General features: G+C 44.4%; 1 protein-coding gene across 5 annotated transcripts in view; it reads right to left on the reverse strand.

Annotated features, from left to right (window-relative positions):
• Positions 1-17197, reverse strand: part of TPRKB (TP53RK binding protein) — a 33091-nt gene that overhangs the window by 9857 nt on the left and 6037 nt on the right. For all 5 annotated transcript variants that reach the window (XM_055242953.2, XM_055242951.2, XM_063617544.1 and 2 more), the window contains exon 2: positions 774-965. The gene's annotated coding sequence lies outside the window, so the exon portion shown is untranslated. The remainder of the gene's footprint in view (positions 1-773; positions 966-17197) is intronic.

Consider the following 17197-nt stretch of genomic DNA (forward strand, 5'->3'; position numbering starts at 1 on the left):
CAAAGCTAATCCATTTCATATGCCCACCAACCTCCTAGTATCTGGAGGCAGAAGTTTGCTTATCAGATCGACGTAACACCTTGACAGACACAATGTCAGTGCAACATTGTTGAGCCATAGCCAGAATACATTTTACTAGGCCCAGGAGGACTATGTCACAAACAGGCTGATCAGGTCTGCCTGGAGCAGCAACCTAGTCCAGGATCCAGTGATCCAGGTAAGATAATGGGTCAAAAGTACCAGCCCACCAAGGTTTTATTAGTTGTCATGATGTTTTGCCACCTTAGGCCAATTAAGTCTATCTCCCTCCCATGTGGCAGGTGTTAGATCCTCACTCAGTAAGCCAGGGCTCAGGTTCTGTTGGTATTTACTGTGCCACTATAATGCTGGTAGAGTTTACTACTGGCAGGACAAGAAGGTTGCTGTAGCCTGTGACATAATGGGGTCTGGGATGACAGATCCAGCACTTTCCTTTGGTAGCCACAGCTTGGGAGAGCCTAACAAAGGCGTTATGCTTCTAGGCCTCTGCAGTCACGTCCTTGTGGAAAAAGCAGACTGATAGGTTAGTGCCCTGCCCCTTACACTTCCTGCATCCTCGGGTATTCCCTACCTATGTGATAGACGTTGGGCTGAGTGTAGTGTCCCAGTCTGACTGCTGCAGTCCCGAGACTACCCATTCCGCTTGTTGCATGACCTAGGCCTTTTGGTTTCAGTCGTTCAGTCCAGGAAGGTTTGTCTTGTACAAACTCGACATGTCTGATAAGGTTACCCACCTGTATGGAAGGATCAGGTGTTCCTGGTGCCACTAAGCCTAGCACCCTGGTACTCCTTGGTCCTGTCCTGTATCCCTGTGGATTTCATAGAAGAGAAGCACTTGGGAGAAGTATCACCTCTAGATTAGAGTCAGAGGGGCCTGTCTGTGGTGCTCTGGCAGCCTGAACCACCGGCCACCTACAGGATGTGCACTGTAAATGGAAAAAGAAAAGAGAATGGTTGGGAACACTGAGATTGGAATTTCACAGGTGCAGCCTCATCAGGCAGTCACCTGGTCCACCTCTATCCACACCAAGCTCAGTGTTTTTCAAGATGTGTGCAGTGCTGTGTTTCCCTTGCATTGGAGTACAGTGCTTAGTGTCCACGCTGCCCTAGTCAGGTCGAGGTGCCACCCCACTAACAGGCTGTCCTGATGTCCTTTATTCAGTTGCTTTGTGAGTTCACTGGTCCATCATTCAATGGCTCCATTGGCCTATGGATGACAGAGTGCATGGAAAACCCATTGTATTGCATGAGAGTGTGCCCACTGTCATGTTGCTTGGGCAGTGAGGATTTTCCTTGGTCAGAGTGAAGTCCCATGGGGTATCCAAAAACATAACATAAGTCCTCTCAAGGGCAGCTATGGTAGTCAGAGCGTCCACGAGTGGCATATAGAGTCCCTTCCAACAGCAAGCTGTTGCCATAGCCCTTGTCCCCACACATGGAATCTTTCAATAGTCCAATCACTGCTGCCATTCCCCTAACAAGATGGCTAGGCTGTTGGCAATGGCCCATGAGTCAGTAAAAATGTGGCAAGATATGGTGGTAGGTGGGAGGGGATGTGCCCCACTGTTATGGCTCAAATCCTTAGCTGTTAGGGGTCATTGCCCCTCTGGTGGCAGTGATGTTCTGTGCCACAAGCCACCAAAATGTCAATGACTATAAAGCACTCAATGGTGGGAACCATGGTCACTGACACCTGAAATGACCCAGAGGGCTCCACCCACAAGCAGATAAGCACCACAAGCAGATAAACACTATGTGTCACCGAGTTCATCCCCAAATTTCCTGGTGTCACCAGCTTAATTTTTCCCCTAAAGGAACCTGGAAATTCTGTCATGTGGCCTTCAGTATCCAAGAACTACAAAGAAATCAGAATTTCCATCTTTCTCCATTTTATCTTTTTTTTTGGGGGGGGGGACAGGGTCTCTCTCCATTGCCCAGGTTGAAGTGCAGCCCCAGCCTCCCAGGTTCAGACAATCCTCCAGCCTCAGCCTCCCACATAGCTGGGATTACAGAAGCACACCACCACACCTGGCTAATTTTTAAATTTTTTGTAGAGACGAGGTTTTATGGGAAAGGAGGGGTGATACGTGGGACATTAGGTCACATGCAAACACACCCTGTGGATGTGACTGAGCTGGCTAAATGGGTGGAAGCAGAGAGAAAGTAAGGTGGAGCTGAAATGCCACACAGGATCCCTTGGTTGTTAGCCACTTATGTGATTGCTCATTTCCAGGGCTGGCAATTGGGGACCCAAACATACCCTAAGGCACTTAAGAGAAAAGCACTTTGTTGCTTTGGCTGGTCTCTAAGTCTTGGGCTCAAGGGATCCTCCTGCCTTGGCCCCACAAAGTACTGGAATTATAGGTATGAGCCACTGAACCTGGCCCCATTTTATCTTAATAGGAGTATAGAGCCATTGGCCTCTGGTGGGGATCCAGAGACCTTGGCCCCATTCCTACCCATGCCATACAGCCCAAGACATTTGGGTTTGCAATGTCCCTTTATCAAATATATTCATCAACCAAGATGCATGTGACTTCCTTGGCCTTTCTCCATGTCTAAGACTGTAGTCCTTTAGACTTGAGTCTCCCTTTCTGTGACGGGCCACGTTGTGCATGTGGTTCCTCTCAGATGCTTCAGGGACCATGTGAGTACCTCATCCCTCTTCTTTCTCTTAAGTGCCTTAGGGTATGTTTGGGTCCCCAATCGCCAGCCCTGGAAATGAGCAATCACATAAGTGGCTAACAACCAAGGGATCCTGTGTGGCATTTCAGCTCCACCTTACTTTCTCTCTGCTTCCACCCATTTAGCCAGCTCAGTCACATCCACAGGGTGTGTTTGCATGTGACCTAATGTCCCACGTATCACCCCTCCTTTCCCATAAAATGTCCAGCTGCAAGTCCAGCCTCTGCACCCGCAGGTTGACATCACCACCTCCTTTCACCAGGAAAACATGGTTCTGTCAGACTGAACCCTGTTTGTTGTGTCAATTTTGTGAAGCAGGCTCATTGTGCACTGGTTATCAACTTGCCTGAGTCCAATGAGATGGTGAGATGGAATGCCCACATGCAAGTTACATGAAGTGGGTTTATTACTTACAGACTGGCCCTGAGGCACAACAGAAGCCCGGAATTCATTGTGAGCCAATCTCCCAAGGCTCAAGAAAGCTACCGAGGGTAGATGGATTCTCACAAGTGGGGCATGTGTCCCACTTGCACTGCAGCTGAGGGACACTAGAAAGCATCCCACACTGGATTTAATACCCTAGGGACCACATGACACGCTGGGCAAAAGTGTTGATGGACGTCTTGTTTCTCAGAGGCAGACAGGAACAGAGAGAGCCTGAGCTGTTCTTGTCAGTCCCTCTTTATCACAGGATGTTGCATTCCCAGCACATTCTACAGTTATTTTTGAGAACACACGTGAGAAAGAGGGAAGAACTGGGCGAGTCTAAGGTGACCTGGAGAACTGTCCTGCAGCTTGTTCTTGAATGTTCATATCAACTTTACTCATAATAGCCAAAAACTGGAAATAACCAATGCCCAACAATACATTGATAAACACATTGTGGCAAATTCATACAGTGAGATACCTGTATGAATGAACTGCAGATACTTCCAACAATACTTGCAACATGGATGAGTCTTCAAAATGTGCTCAGCAAAATGACAATCTAAAATTAATTACTAGGCTGGGCGTGGTGGCTCAAGCCTGTAATCCCAGCACTTTGGGAGGCCGAGGCGGGAAGATCACCTGAGGTCAGGAGTTTGAGACCAGCTTGGCCAACATGGTGAAACCCTGTCTCTACCAAAAAATACAAAAATTGGCCGGGTGTGGTAGCAGGCATCTGTAATCCCAGCTACTCGGGAGGCTGAAGCAGGAGAATCGCTTCAACCCGGGAGGCAGAAGTTGCAGTGAGCCAAGATCGTGCCACTGCACTCCAGCCTTGGTGACAGAGCAAGATTCTGTCTCAAAAAAAAAATAAAATAAATTACCATATGATTTCATTTCTACAAAATGCTAGAGATTACAGATTTATTATGGAGTGACTGAAAGCAAATCAGTGGTTGCTTGGGATAGGGAAGTGGGAGACACTGACCGGAAAGGACCCAAAGGGAACCTTTAGGGTGAAGCCAATGTTCTATATCTTGATGTGGTGTCAGTTACAAGGAAGTATGAATTTATTACAATTCATCAAATTCGGTGCACTTTAGAAGAGTATATTATATATAATATATATTTAACATATTTTTAAATATATATGTAATTTTTTTTTTTTCTGAAACAGAGTCTTGCTTTATTACCCAGGCTGGAGTGCGGTGGCACGATCTTGGCTCACTGCAACCTCCGCCTCCCAGGTTCAAGCGATTTTCCTGCCTCAGCCTCCCGAGTAGCTGGGATTACAGGTGCGCCACCATGCCTGGCTAATTTTTGTATTTTTAGTAGAGACGGGGCTTCACCTTGCTGGCAGGCCGGTCTCAGACTCCTGATCTTGTGATCCGCCCATCTTGGCCTCCCAAAGTGCTGGGATTACAGGCATGAGCCACCATGCCCAGGCTAGAAGAGCATATTTTATAAACTACAAATTATGCCTCAATAAAGTTGATTTGAAAACAGACATAAAAATTGTTGTCTCATATCAAGCAGACTCCCATGGAATAAAAATAAAACAGTTGTCTTGGCCGGGCGTGGTGGCTCATGCCTGTAATCCCAGCACTTTGGGAGGCCCAGGCAGATGGATCACCTGAGGTCAGGAGTTCAAGATCAGCCTGGCTAACATGGTGAAACCCCGTCTCTACTAAAAATACAAAATTAGCTGGGCATGGTGGCGCATGCGTGTAATCCCAGCTACTCGGGAGGCTGTGGCAGGAGAATCGCTTGAAACCAGGAGGCAGAGGTTGCAGTGAGCCAGAATTGCACCCTGCACCCCAGCCTGGGTGACAGAGTGAGACTCCATCTCCAAAAAAAAAAAAAAAAAAAAAGTTGTCTCAGTTCATAGCAGCTTGTTTCTAACTATTAAAAGCTGGAAACAACCCACAACCCAAACGTTTGAGCAAATGGATAAACAAAGTGTCACACATCCATACAATGACTGCAACTCAGCAATAAAAAGAAGCCAGCTATGCTATATACAGCAACATGGATGAAATCTCAAAATAATTATGCCAAATAAAAGAAGCCAGACATAAAAAGAGTGCATACTATATGATTCCGTTTATGTAAAACTACTCTATGGTGACAACAGATCAGTGGTCGCTTGAGTAGGGGTTCTAGGATGCAAAGAGAGGATTACAAAGGAGCGTGGGGGAACTGTGGGGTAATAGATGCGTTCTACCTTGATTATGGTAATGGCTTCATGGATGTGTATAGGTCATGTGAATCTAATTGTATGCTTATAAAAATATACAGCATATTGCATGTCAATTATCTCTCTAAGGCTGTTTAAGAAACACAAGACACTACATCTTTTTGTTGGAACAGCTAAAATTAAAAAGAACTAACAACACTAAGTATTGGTGAGGATGTAAGCAACTGGAGCTCTCATAGCTTATTCACGGGGATGCTATGTAATACAGACATTTTGCAAAAGTTTGGCAGTTTCTTATAAAATTAAATATACACTTACCCCACAACAGCAATCCCAGTACAAGGGAAATAAAAACAATTCACCCAAAGATCTCTATGCAAATGTTTATGGCAGCTTTGTTCAAAATTCCAATATTGGTAAATAACCCAAATATCCTTCAACTAGTAGATGGAAAACAAATTGTGGTATATCCACAGCATACTCAGCAACAAAAGGGAATGAACTATTGATCTACTCAGCAACATGGATGAAGCTCAACAGCATTATACTAAATGAAAGAAGCCACATTCGGAAGGCTACATGCTCTGTTATTCCATTTATACAACATTCTAGAAAAAGAAAAACTATAGGGACAGAAAATAGGTCAGCATTTGCCAAAGTCTGGGGTTGGTGGGAATGGATTGCTACAAAATGCCATGAGGGAATTTTAGGGGATGATGGAATGGTTGTATATTTTGATTGCGGTGGTGATGGTGATGGTTATAAAACTATGCGTTTGTCAAAATTTGTATAACTGTACACTAAAAGAGGTGAATTTTATATTTGACTATTTTTTAAGTCACCTCAGAGGTAAAAATGATCCCTTATGGCTTGCAAGTATTATGTACCATAAAATTAGTTCAAAAGATCTAATTTGATAAGGTATTAGATGAGAGCTTTCAAAACAATATCAACTTTACTCTTCTCTGCAATATATAGACTTGCATAAATATGCATAACTGTTACCATGTGTTAAAATGAATCTAACCTTGGAAGTGTTATCTGAACAAATGGGTCAGGTAAGATACCCAGACTCCAAACATGATCCCCATGTCTTGTGAAAATAACTTTGAAAATGAAACTTGTAATTCTTGATCAATTGTTATGTTGGATGTAACTGATATTTCTATATTCTTAAAAGGTATAAATATTTGTAGGACTTCAATGTCAAATCAGTCAGAGATGTGGTACTTCCAGCTGTCATACACATGGCTGAATGATTAAACACTTATGACTGTCAGATTTTTAAACAAATATCTGGGTGTCTTAGCCTAGGTCCTCTAGAAAGCAGAGCCCAAGGCAAGGATTAAAGCACTGGTATTTTATTTTATTTATTATTTATTTTTATTATACTTTAAGTTCTAGGGTACATGTGCACAACGTGCAGGTTTGGTACATATGTAACAACCCAAATGTCCATCAATGATAGACTGGATTAAGAAAATGTGGCACATATACACCATGGAATACTATGCAGCCATAAAAAAGGATGAGTTCATGTCCTTTCTAGGGACATGGATGAAGCTGGAAACCATCATTCTGTGCAAACTATCACAAGGACAGAAAACCAAACACTGCATGTTCTCACTCATAGGTGGGAATTGAACAATGAGAACACTTGGACACAGGGCGGGGAACATCATACACCAGGGCCTGTCATGGGGTGGGGGGATGGGGGAGGGATAGCATTAGGAGAAATACCTAATGTAAATGACGAGTTAATGGGTGCAGCACACCAACACGGCACATGTAAGCACTGGTATTTTATTTAGGATATGTAAGAACAGAGAGGTGAGGGCGAGGAAAAAGGTAAGTGAGGCAAGGAACGATGCATAGCAATGTGATGTAATGCATTACCTCACCGCAGGCTTCACAGTGAGCCAGGAAGACACATGGAGTGTTTGCCAGTGCATTTACTTAGCCAAACACATTTGCCAGACAACCTGTGTGTCTTCTCTGGAAGGCATGCAAGGCAAAACCATGGCCGAGAGGAGTTCACAGGAGGGAGACAGGAGGGGGCGTTTGCCTGCCAGGCTCCCTCCTGTCCTCTGCATTTCACTAATCAAGGCCCTCCAGAGGGAGCTGACTCCTCCATACTTCTGGATCATTGCCTTAAACCTGTCAGCAGAAGCTCAAGGAGTTGATGGGGTTGATGGAATCTGAGACAGTGCTCTAGAATCTGTGTTTCATACAGGATGAGATATAAATGAAACAAATGCTAAATAATGACACAAGGTACCTTGCCGAGAGAGGAATCATCCACCTGGAAGGGTAGGCTGTTTGTGAGTAATGTAGGGTGGGAGAGAAGGCTTTACTAAGGAAATGGGCTTAAAGAATGTGAATGATGTGCTCACAGAGGCCACAGGAGAGAAATTATAGCCAGGAGAACAATCTGAAAGACAAAGGACATGGTGGCATAAGCGCATGTAACACAATGTACTCAGGAAATGGCTGGCATCCTGAGATATGGAGTGGAATACAGTACAGGGCTTTGTAAACTCAGCTTGGAGTCCGATCACACAAAGCCTTGACAAGGAACTGAAAATGGGTTCTGAAGGCCAGAAACCATTCAAGATTCCCAAAGGGAAAAACAAAAATCAGCTTGTTTTCAGGACATAATTCTGGGGCAGTTGCTAGAATTACATCGGAAAGGAGGTTCATACAGCATACTAGAAGGGGCCTCCCTTCCATAGTAGAAGTGTTTGTGGTGAACAAAAATTAAAATTTCAAAGATGGTAACTGTCAGAGTGGAGAAAAATAAAACTTAAATGTGTGCAGCAGGAGGAAAGTAAACAAAAACCAAGCTGACTAACCACCTTATTACAAGGCCACCATGACAAGACTAGAGTGTCCATCATCAACTTTTAGTGCCTCAATGTTAAGTACGGACAAATGAGCGGTAAACATGGACATCAGGCATTTCAACAACACTTCTAAGAGCAGAGACAGAGGTATAAACAAACAGGGGACGGGGAAGAAAGAAAAAAAAAAGTTGATTCAGGGAACAGAAGAAATGTAGAAATAATTGACATTAGAGAGATAATGAATTCATTTTCTAATAGCATTTTTTCCAGAAAAAAAAAATGAGCTAGCTCTTGGAAATTAAAATCATAGAGCAGAAAAAATATATATAGCAGAAAATGTTGATAGCCAAAAGAAAGGTAGAAAATAAAGCTGAGAAAATCATCCTAAATTTTAAAAAAAGGCAAAAGGTTAAAAATGGAAAACAAGAGAAAAAAAAAAACTTAGAGGTACATTTCAGAAAATCCCACATTCAACTAATAAAACTCCCCCCCCACAAAGAAATGTGATTAAAATCGAAATATCCCAGAACTGAAGCACATAACTTGCCAGATTGAAAAAGCTCACTAAATATTTAGTATTATGAATTAAAAAGCACCCACACTGGCTGGGGTCGTTGACTCACACCTATGATTTCTGCACTTTAGGAGGCCGAGGCGGACGGATCACTTGAGGTCAGGAGTTTGAGACCAGCCTGGCCAATGTGGTGAAACCCCGTCTCTACCAAAAATACAAAAATTAGTCAGGCGTGGTGGCATGTGCCTGTAGTCCCAGCTACTTGGGAGGTTGAGGCAAGAGAATCGCTTGAACCTGGGAGACGGAGGTTGCAGTGAGCCGAGATCATGCTACTATACTCCAGCCTGGGCGACAGAGTGAGACTGTATCAAAAAAAAAAAGCACCCACTAAGGCATGACATGAAATTTCAAAACACCTGAGATAAAGATCCTAAAGCTGACAGAGAGGAAAATTACAGGTCACAAATAAAAGCTCTGCAGTCAGGATAGCATAGGATTTCAACAGCAGAGATGAAATCTAGAACAACAATGAATAAATGCATTTAAAACTGCTTACCTGGCCGGGCGCAGTGGCTCACGCTTGTAATCCCAGCACTTTGGGAGGCCGAGGCGGGTGGATCACGAGGTCAGGAGATCGAGACCACGGTGAAACCCCGTCTCTACTAAAAATACAAAAAATTAGCCGGGCGTGGTGGCGGGCGCCTGTAGTCCCAGCTAATCGGAGAGGCTGAGGCAGGAGAATGGCATGAACCCGGGAGGCGGAGCTTGCAGTGAGCCGAGATTGCGCCACTGCACTCCAGCCTGGGCGACAGAGCGAGACTCCGTCTCAAAACAAACAAACAAAAAAAAAAACAACAAAAAAACTGCTTACCTACAATTCCACGATCAAACTATCAACGGAGTGAAAGAGTAAAATAAACCCATTTTACTCAGGCAAAGGTCTTGAAAAGTTTATATCCCAATGACCTTGCCTGGGAAGCTGAAAGATATACTCCACCAAACAGGAAAGTAAACCAAAAAGCGGCAGCTATGGGATCCAGGAGACAGGAGAGGAAGAAATGACCAGGGTGAAGGTAAAGAGAAATCCCAGGGCAGAAGCTATGCCTGAGGTCTAGAGAATAACCAAGGTGCAGTGGCTCACACCTGTAATCCCAGCACTTTGGGAGGCCAAGGCGAGCATATCACTTGAGGTCAGGAGTTCGAGATCAGCCTGGCCAACATGGTGAAACCCACTCTCTACCAAAAATTAAAAAAATTAGTTGGGTGTGGTGGTGCATGCCTGTAATCCTAGCTGCTCAGGAGGCTGAGGTGGGAGAATCGCTTGAACTCAGGAGGCGGAGGCTACAGTGAGCCAAGATCACACCACTGAACTCAAGCCTGGGCAACAGAGTGAGACCTTGTCTTCAAAAAAAAAGAATAACCAAGGTGCCTGTTCTGGGCTGAGTTGTGTCATTCCAAAAGTCATGTTAAAGTTCTAACCACAGTATCTCAGTATGTGACTGTATTTGGAAATGGGCCTTTAAAGAGGTAAATAAGTAAAAGTGAAGTCACTAGGGTGGGCCCCAATCCAATATGACCAGCGTCCTTTTTCTTTTTTTTTCTTTTAAATTGAGGTCCCATTCCAATTAGCATCTTTTTAAGGTAAGGAAATTTAGACACAGAGAGACACAAAGGGAAGACCATGTGAAGACACAGGAAGATGGCCATTTATAAGACAAGAAGAGAGGCCTCTGAAGAAACCAACCCTGCCGACACCTTGCTCTTTCCATCTCCAGAATTGTGAGAAAATTAATTTCTCTTATTTAAGCCACCCAGTCTGTGGTACTTTGCTATGGTAGCCCTAGTAAACGAATATAGCACTGAACCCAGAACAGGGGAACCAGGAAAGATTAAGAAAAAAAAAAAGAATTTGATGTATATACAAGATTACATGATGCTATCAGAGATTTGGGGGATGAATTCATCATCAATCCATAGGAAAAGAGGCAAACAAATGAAGTAAAAGTGAAGGGGGAAAAGTGGTCTGAGAAACACAATCATGGTACAGTATGGCTCATGATGAATATTTAGCTAGTAAATAACATGAACTTAGAACGCTGACTTAACCAAAGGTTGAAAAACAACTGTGGTGTGGTGTGGGTGGATATTATGAAAGAGCTAAATTCTTATCTACCATAGGAGGAAATCAACAGGTAATAACACAAATGGAAAAATCAAGAAGTGGCAATATAAGCACATTATTTAAATATGGAGGCAAATGCCAATAAATAATGCAAAAATACTTAAAGTGGCTGCCTTCGGGAAATGATAACCAGGAGTAAGGTGGAAGACCGCCCCTTTCCATGATAATCTCAGTGGAGCTATTTGAATTGTAAACAACTCATAGGTGTTTATGAATAATAAAAGAATTTTAAAACCTAAACAGACCACTAAAGACCTTATTATTATTTTTAAATTGTATATTATATATATTATTTTGAGACAGAGTCTCACTCCATGGCCCAGGCTGGAGTGTAGTGGGGTGATCTCGGCTCACTGCAACCTCCGCCTCCCAGGTTCAAGCGATTCTCCTGCCTCAGCCTCCCAAGTAGCTGGGATTAGAGGTGAGCGCCATCACACCCAGCTAATTTTTGTATTTTTAGTAGAGATGGGGTTTTGCCATGTGGGGCAGGCTGGTCTCAAACTCCTGAGCTCAGGTGATCTTGGCCTCCCAAACTGTTGGGATTACAGGCATAAGCCACTGTGTCCAGCCTAAAGATATTTTTAAACAAAGAGTTGCTGGTCCTCTTAGCCAGACACAGAACAAGTGTGTTAAATAAATAAGACATGAAACACCTAATGGTGGCAAGATTTTTTTTAACAGGCCATGTTAACTGAAATGAGGAGGACACAGAGGGGACAACAGGGTCAGGAAACTTTCTTGAAGGTGTAGTGTTTATATGATGGCACTTCTGCTGACAGTGTCCTTCTCAGAAGTTGCCTGCCCAGGGGCTCTTTAAAACAGACTAGCTGCATTTCCATGTCTGCCCCTGCTTGTTCTTTCTGCCTCGCCAGTTGTCTTGCTCCAATTTCTTCCCAAGTGGGCTTCATGATGTATTCATGATGAGCCTTCATGACATACTCTACAAGACTAGCCTTTTAGCAAGAACTTTTATATCTCTGTTAAATGTGGCAAGCAGAGAAAAATTGTATAGCCATCACTTAGATGAAAGATAGCATTGTGATCAAGCCTATGTTATAAAAATCATGTAGGTTTTACTTATTTTCCTTTCTCTTTGTCCTTAACTTCCTCCAGGCAGGATTGCTTGCACGTAGTCACTTTGGTAAAGGGTAGTCATTAGTAAGTGATTAACTTCATATCCTAATCCCCAGGGGCAGCCTGCAAGATTAATGAACTTGTTTTTCTTGTAAAGAACAATGATCCCTGGGTTATGCTGACCTCCTTGATGGCACCCAGAACTTTGACTGGCCAAGGGATGCAAGCAGCTTTGATAATCAGGGGATCTCACTTCCCATATACCTACCTTACTCATAAAAGCCACCGGTTACGTGCAAAGGGAGGCTGAATTTGAGAATTTGCCTCTCCCACCCTCATGCTTTGGTCAAATTGAATAAACCTTTCTCTGCTCTGAAGCACCAATGTGTCAGTGTCTGGCTTACTGCACATCAGGTACTTGAACCTAACTTTTGGGGTTCTGCAACAGATTTTGGCAACCATGCCAGGGCTAGCATGGCTGTAGGCCCCGGTCAGGTTAGGCGAATGAGTGCCGCAGCAGCTGCCCAAGTGTGTTGGTCAGGGGGGCCCTAAAGTTGCTCTTCTAGGTCAGCGTAGGCTGCTGTTGGTACTCTAGAAGCTTAAAGCAGAGAAACATCTCAGACTGCTATCTGGACTTCCGGTTTTGGTCTGAAGGGTAAGTCACTGCGGTGCACACAGCTATCTCACTCTCTCTGCTTGCATTGTGAAGAGGGCCCTTTTGGGGGAGTAATAGAATGGTGGACTATGCCCATTTGCTTGTTTGCTCTCCTGTAGGGAGTTTGGTTTTCTGTTTGTGATTTTGTTTTGTTTTGTTGTTGTTGTTTGGTTTGCGGGATGTGTGTGTGTGTGTGTGTGTGTGTGTGTGTGTGTGTGTGTGGTGTTATGTGAAAAGACTGAACAGGGCAAATTTGGAATTGATCCCAGAGAGTAGCATCATTGGCTGCATTCTCCAGAACTGGGCCATTTTCAGCTATGAGCCCATGAAGAAAAATAAAATTTTTTTAATTGTAACGCTGCTTGGCCTCAATATGCCTTAGAATTTGGGAAAAAATGGCTGACAAACAGTTCTTTAAGTTATGCTACTATAATACAACTGGAACTATTCTGTAAGAGCAGAGAAAATAGGATGCAATCCTATATGTCCAGGCTTTTATACTCTTGTATCAGAGTGAACCTACTCAAAAGAGGTGTAATTTGATGCTGCAAAAGAAAAAACAGCCCAAACCTAAGGTTTTAGACTCCCACCATTAGATGGGGAAGACAGGGCACTGCTTGGTGCTTTGAATCCCCTGAATAATCATCCTGATCCTCTGCCCCCCAGTCAGCTATGGCTCCAGCACCTCCACCTCCTTATGGGATTGTCTGGAGCAGGAGGGGAACACTCCCAAACCTGTCCTCCCCATGGAATTAGGACAGGTTGTGGTCTCCCCTTCCTGCAACTGACAGGAAACCCAATTTGGCCTGGGACCCACTGGTCCCTTAGTAGGGCAGTTTCCTCTGTGTCAATTCCCCACTGTGGGACTTGAATGGACAACAGGTTGGCACAACATGGTTACATTTCCTTTTCCCACTTTGGAGCTGTTCAGGTGGAAAAACAGTAATCCCCCCTATCCCAACCCAAGCAAATGGCTGGGCTATTCTTGTCTGTATTTCTGATCTACCACCCCACAAGGGCAGATACTCACTTTGCTAAAGTGCTGCTCACAGCAGAAGAAAGGCATGTAGTCACAGAAAAGGCTAGGCAAGAAGCAAACCGGCTCCATCTGGAGGCGGGAAACAATCACCCCTGGCCAATAGACTCAGTCCCTAACGCAGAGACCAGTTGGGATGTAAATGATGGGGCCTTTCCCACTTAGGGCACTATGAGAACTGCATCCTTGAAGGTTTGAAGAAAGGGGTTACTCAGGTTAACAGCCTCAATAAGGTACAGGAAATACAGCGGCAAGCATATGAGGACCCTTTGTAATTCCTAGAAGGACTCCATCAGACATGTGGAAAGTAGGTTGACGCTAACTAACCCTGAGGCACCGGACAGTCCGAGAATGGTCAATGTGACCTTTATCAGCCACAGTGCCCTGATATTCAAAGAAAACTGCAAAAGGTAAATGGGATCCTTGGGTTGCCAATCTCACATTTAGTGGACTTAGCTTTTAAAGTATGCTATGCTCAGGATGAGGCTCAGGAAAGTGCAAATTGAAGCAACAAGTAACTCGCTGGTGGCTGTGCTTGACTACCAACCTAGGGGAAAAGGAAGAAATCAAAGAGCGGTTCACACCCCCTTCAGAAAAAAAAAAACAATGTGCCTATTATAAGAAGGAGGGACACTGGAAAAAGGGCTGTCCCAAATTGACCAAAGCAGCTGGCAAGTGCAGCCTCCCTCAAAATCAGATGAGGAGAGAGAATAATGTTTAGATGAAGACTGATGTGTCCCAGGGACTCCCTTAGACTTGGAGCAACCAGTGGCTATATCCCCACAGGATTCCTAGATAAAATTGACAGTGGGGAACAGAATGATTGACTTTTTAGTTGACACAGTGCCACATATTAAGTAATTAACAATTGTCTCTCTCCAACTTTGGGAAAAACCATTACTGTTACACGGATATTGGGAGACACCATTACCCTTTTCTACAATCCTTAGGTTACCATTTAGGAGAGACTAGCCTAGGGCATAGTTTCTTGTACATGCTTAATGCCCAGTGCCCCTCCTGGGCTGGGATTTGCTTGCCAAATTGTATGCTCAACTTGTCTTTCCCTCCAGATGCCTAGATATAATGATTCCTTCTGAACAAGTTTGCAGGTTTCAAATACTCCTGCTCCAACCAGAAAACGAAGAGGTTCAGGACATTCCAGAAGAAATTCTCATGCAGGTAAGGAGAGATGTTTGGGCCCAAGGGAAGCCAGGGAGAGTGGTCACAGCCAAACCCATAAAAATTAAATTAAAAGAGAGACACAGAATATCCATTAAAGAAAGTGGCATGAAAGGGTATTCAACCACTCTTGGAAGGTTTTTTTGGCACAAGGACTGATTTGGTCCTGTAATTCTCCCTTTAACATTCCTGTTTTACTGTGGGCGGCAAGTCACCCAGGTGCTGAGGCAAGAGACCAAGGGCATGAGCTGTTCCAGTATAATAAAACATATAAAACAACAAGAGTTATACTAGATCTAAATCATAGACATGATTATATATGAATATCATTAATCATTAGTTTGTAGCAATTACTCTTTATCGCTCTATAATCATAACCTAGGAAAAACCAGGCCATACAGAGATAGGAACCGAAGGTACATAGTGAGAAGTGACCAGAAGACAAGAGTGCGAGCCTTCTGTTATGCCCGGACAGGGCCACCAGAGGGCTCCTTGGTCTAGCAGTAATGCCAGCGTCTGGGAAGATGCCCATTGCCAAGCGGAGCGTGGCCTAGCGGTAGCGTCAGTGTCAAAGAAAAACACCCACTACTTAGCAGACCGGGAAAGGGTGTCTCCCTTTCCCTGGGGGAGTTTAGAGAAGACTCTACTCCTCCACCTCTTGTGGAGGGCCTGACCCTGTATCCCTGTGATGCTGTGCTTCAGTGGTCACGCTCCCAGTCTGCTTTCAAGTTCCATTCTGTACACCTGGCTCTGCCTTTTCGGTAACAGTAGCAAAATTAATGAAAGTACTAAAAGTCTCTGATACGCAGAAATAATGGTGTAAGCTGTCTCTCTCTCCCTCTCCCTCCCTCTGCCTCAGCTGCCAGGCAGGGAAGGGCCACCTGTCCAGTGGACACGTGACTCACGTGACCTTATCAATCACTGGAGATGACTCACACTCTTTACCCTGCCCCTTTGGTCTTGTATCCAATAAATAACAGTGCAGCCAGGCATTCGGGGCTACTACTGGTCCCTGCATCTTGGTGGTAGTGGTCCCCCAGGCCCAGCTGTCTTTTATCTCTTTGTCTTGTGTCTTTATTTCTACAATGTCTCGTCTCTGCACACAGGGAGAAAAACCCACCGACCCTGTGGGGCTGGTCCGTACATCTTACCATCATGCAAGTCCCATTAAGACAACTACAGTTTTGACCAGGCATGGTGGCTCACGCCTGTAATCCCAGCACTTTGTGAGGCTGAAGTGGGCGGATCACGAGGTCAGGAGATCAAGACCATCCTGGCTAACACGGTGAAACCCCATCTCTACTGAAAATACAAAAAAATTACCCAGGCATGGTGGCGGGCGCCTGTAGTCCCAGCTACTCAGGAGGCTGAGGCAGGAGAATGGCTTGAACCCGGGAGGCAGAGCTTGCAGTGAGCCGAGATCGTGCCACTGCACTCCAGGCTGGGCAACACAGCAAGACTCGTCTCAAAAAAAAAAAAAAAAAAAAAAAAAGACAACTACAGTTTGTACAAGACTTAGGGCCAGTAATGAAACAGTCTAGGACATACAACCTATGGTAACTAACCCCTATAGCGTGCTGACCACTTTATCAGGAGAACTAGGTTGGTTTACAGATTTGGACTGTAAAGATGCCTTCTTTTGCATTAGACAAGGAGACACAAGAGATCTTTGAATTTGAATCTCTGAGGCTGGGACACAGGTCTTTCAGCAGTACTGTTAGTGTTATCTCAAGGATTTAAAAATTCCCCCACAATCTTTGGGAAATTTTTGGCATGGAACTTAAGGACCTCTGGCTGACAGAAGGAACGCTTTTACAATATGTGGATGAAATCTTTGTTGCAAGACCTTCAGAGCTTTCCTTGAAAATATCATTCAAATACTGGATTTCCTAGTGGAAACAGGCTACTGGGTTTCCAAAAAGAAAGCCCAGATCTGCCAAAAGATAGTAAAATACTTAGGGTCTGAACTGACTAAGGGGCACAGAAACCTTCCCCCAGGCCACCTAGAGGCAATCACCTGCGTAGCTGTCCCCATCTCCTGTAAACAACTGCAACAGTTTCTAGGAATGATGGGATTCTGTTGAATTTGGATTTTGAATTTTGGATTTACGGTAAAACCCCTTTATGAGGCCCTAAAAGGAAAAAAATCTGAGCCCCTGATCTGGACTTCAGAATGCCAAAATTAAAAGTCAAAGAGGCTGAGCACGGTGGCTCATGCCTGTAATCCCAGCACTTTGGGAGGCTGAGGCAGTCGGATCACTTGAGGTCAGGAGTTCGAGACCAGCCTGGCCTACACGGCGAAACCCTGTCTCTACTAAAAAATACAAAAATTAGCCGGGCATGGTGGTGGGTGCCTGTAATCCCAGC

This window comes from Symphalangus syndactylus, chromosome 14 (assembly GCF_028878055.3).
Source record: "Symphalangus syndactylus isolate Jambi chromosome 14, NHGRI_mSymSyn1-v2.1_pri, whole genome shotgun sequence".
NCBI classification, from domain to species: Eukaryota; Metazoa; Chordata; class Mammalia; order Primates; family Hylobatidae; genus Symphalangus; species Symphalangus syndactylus.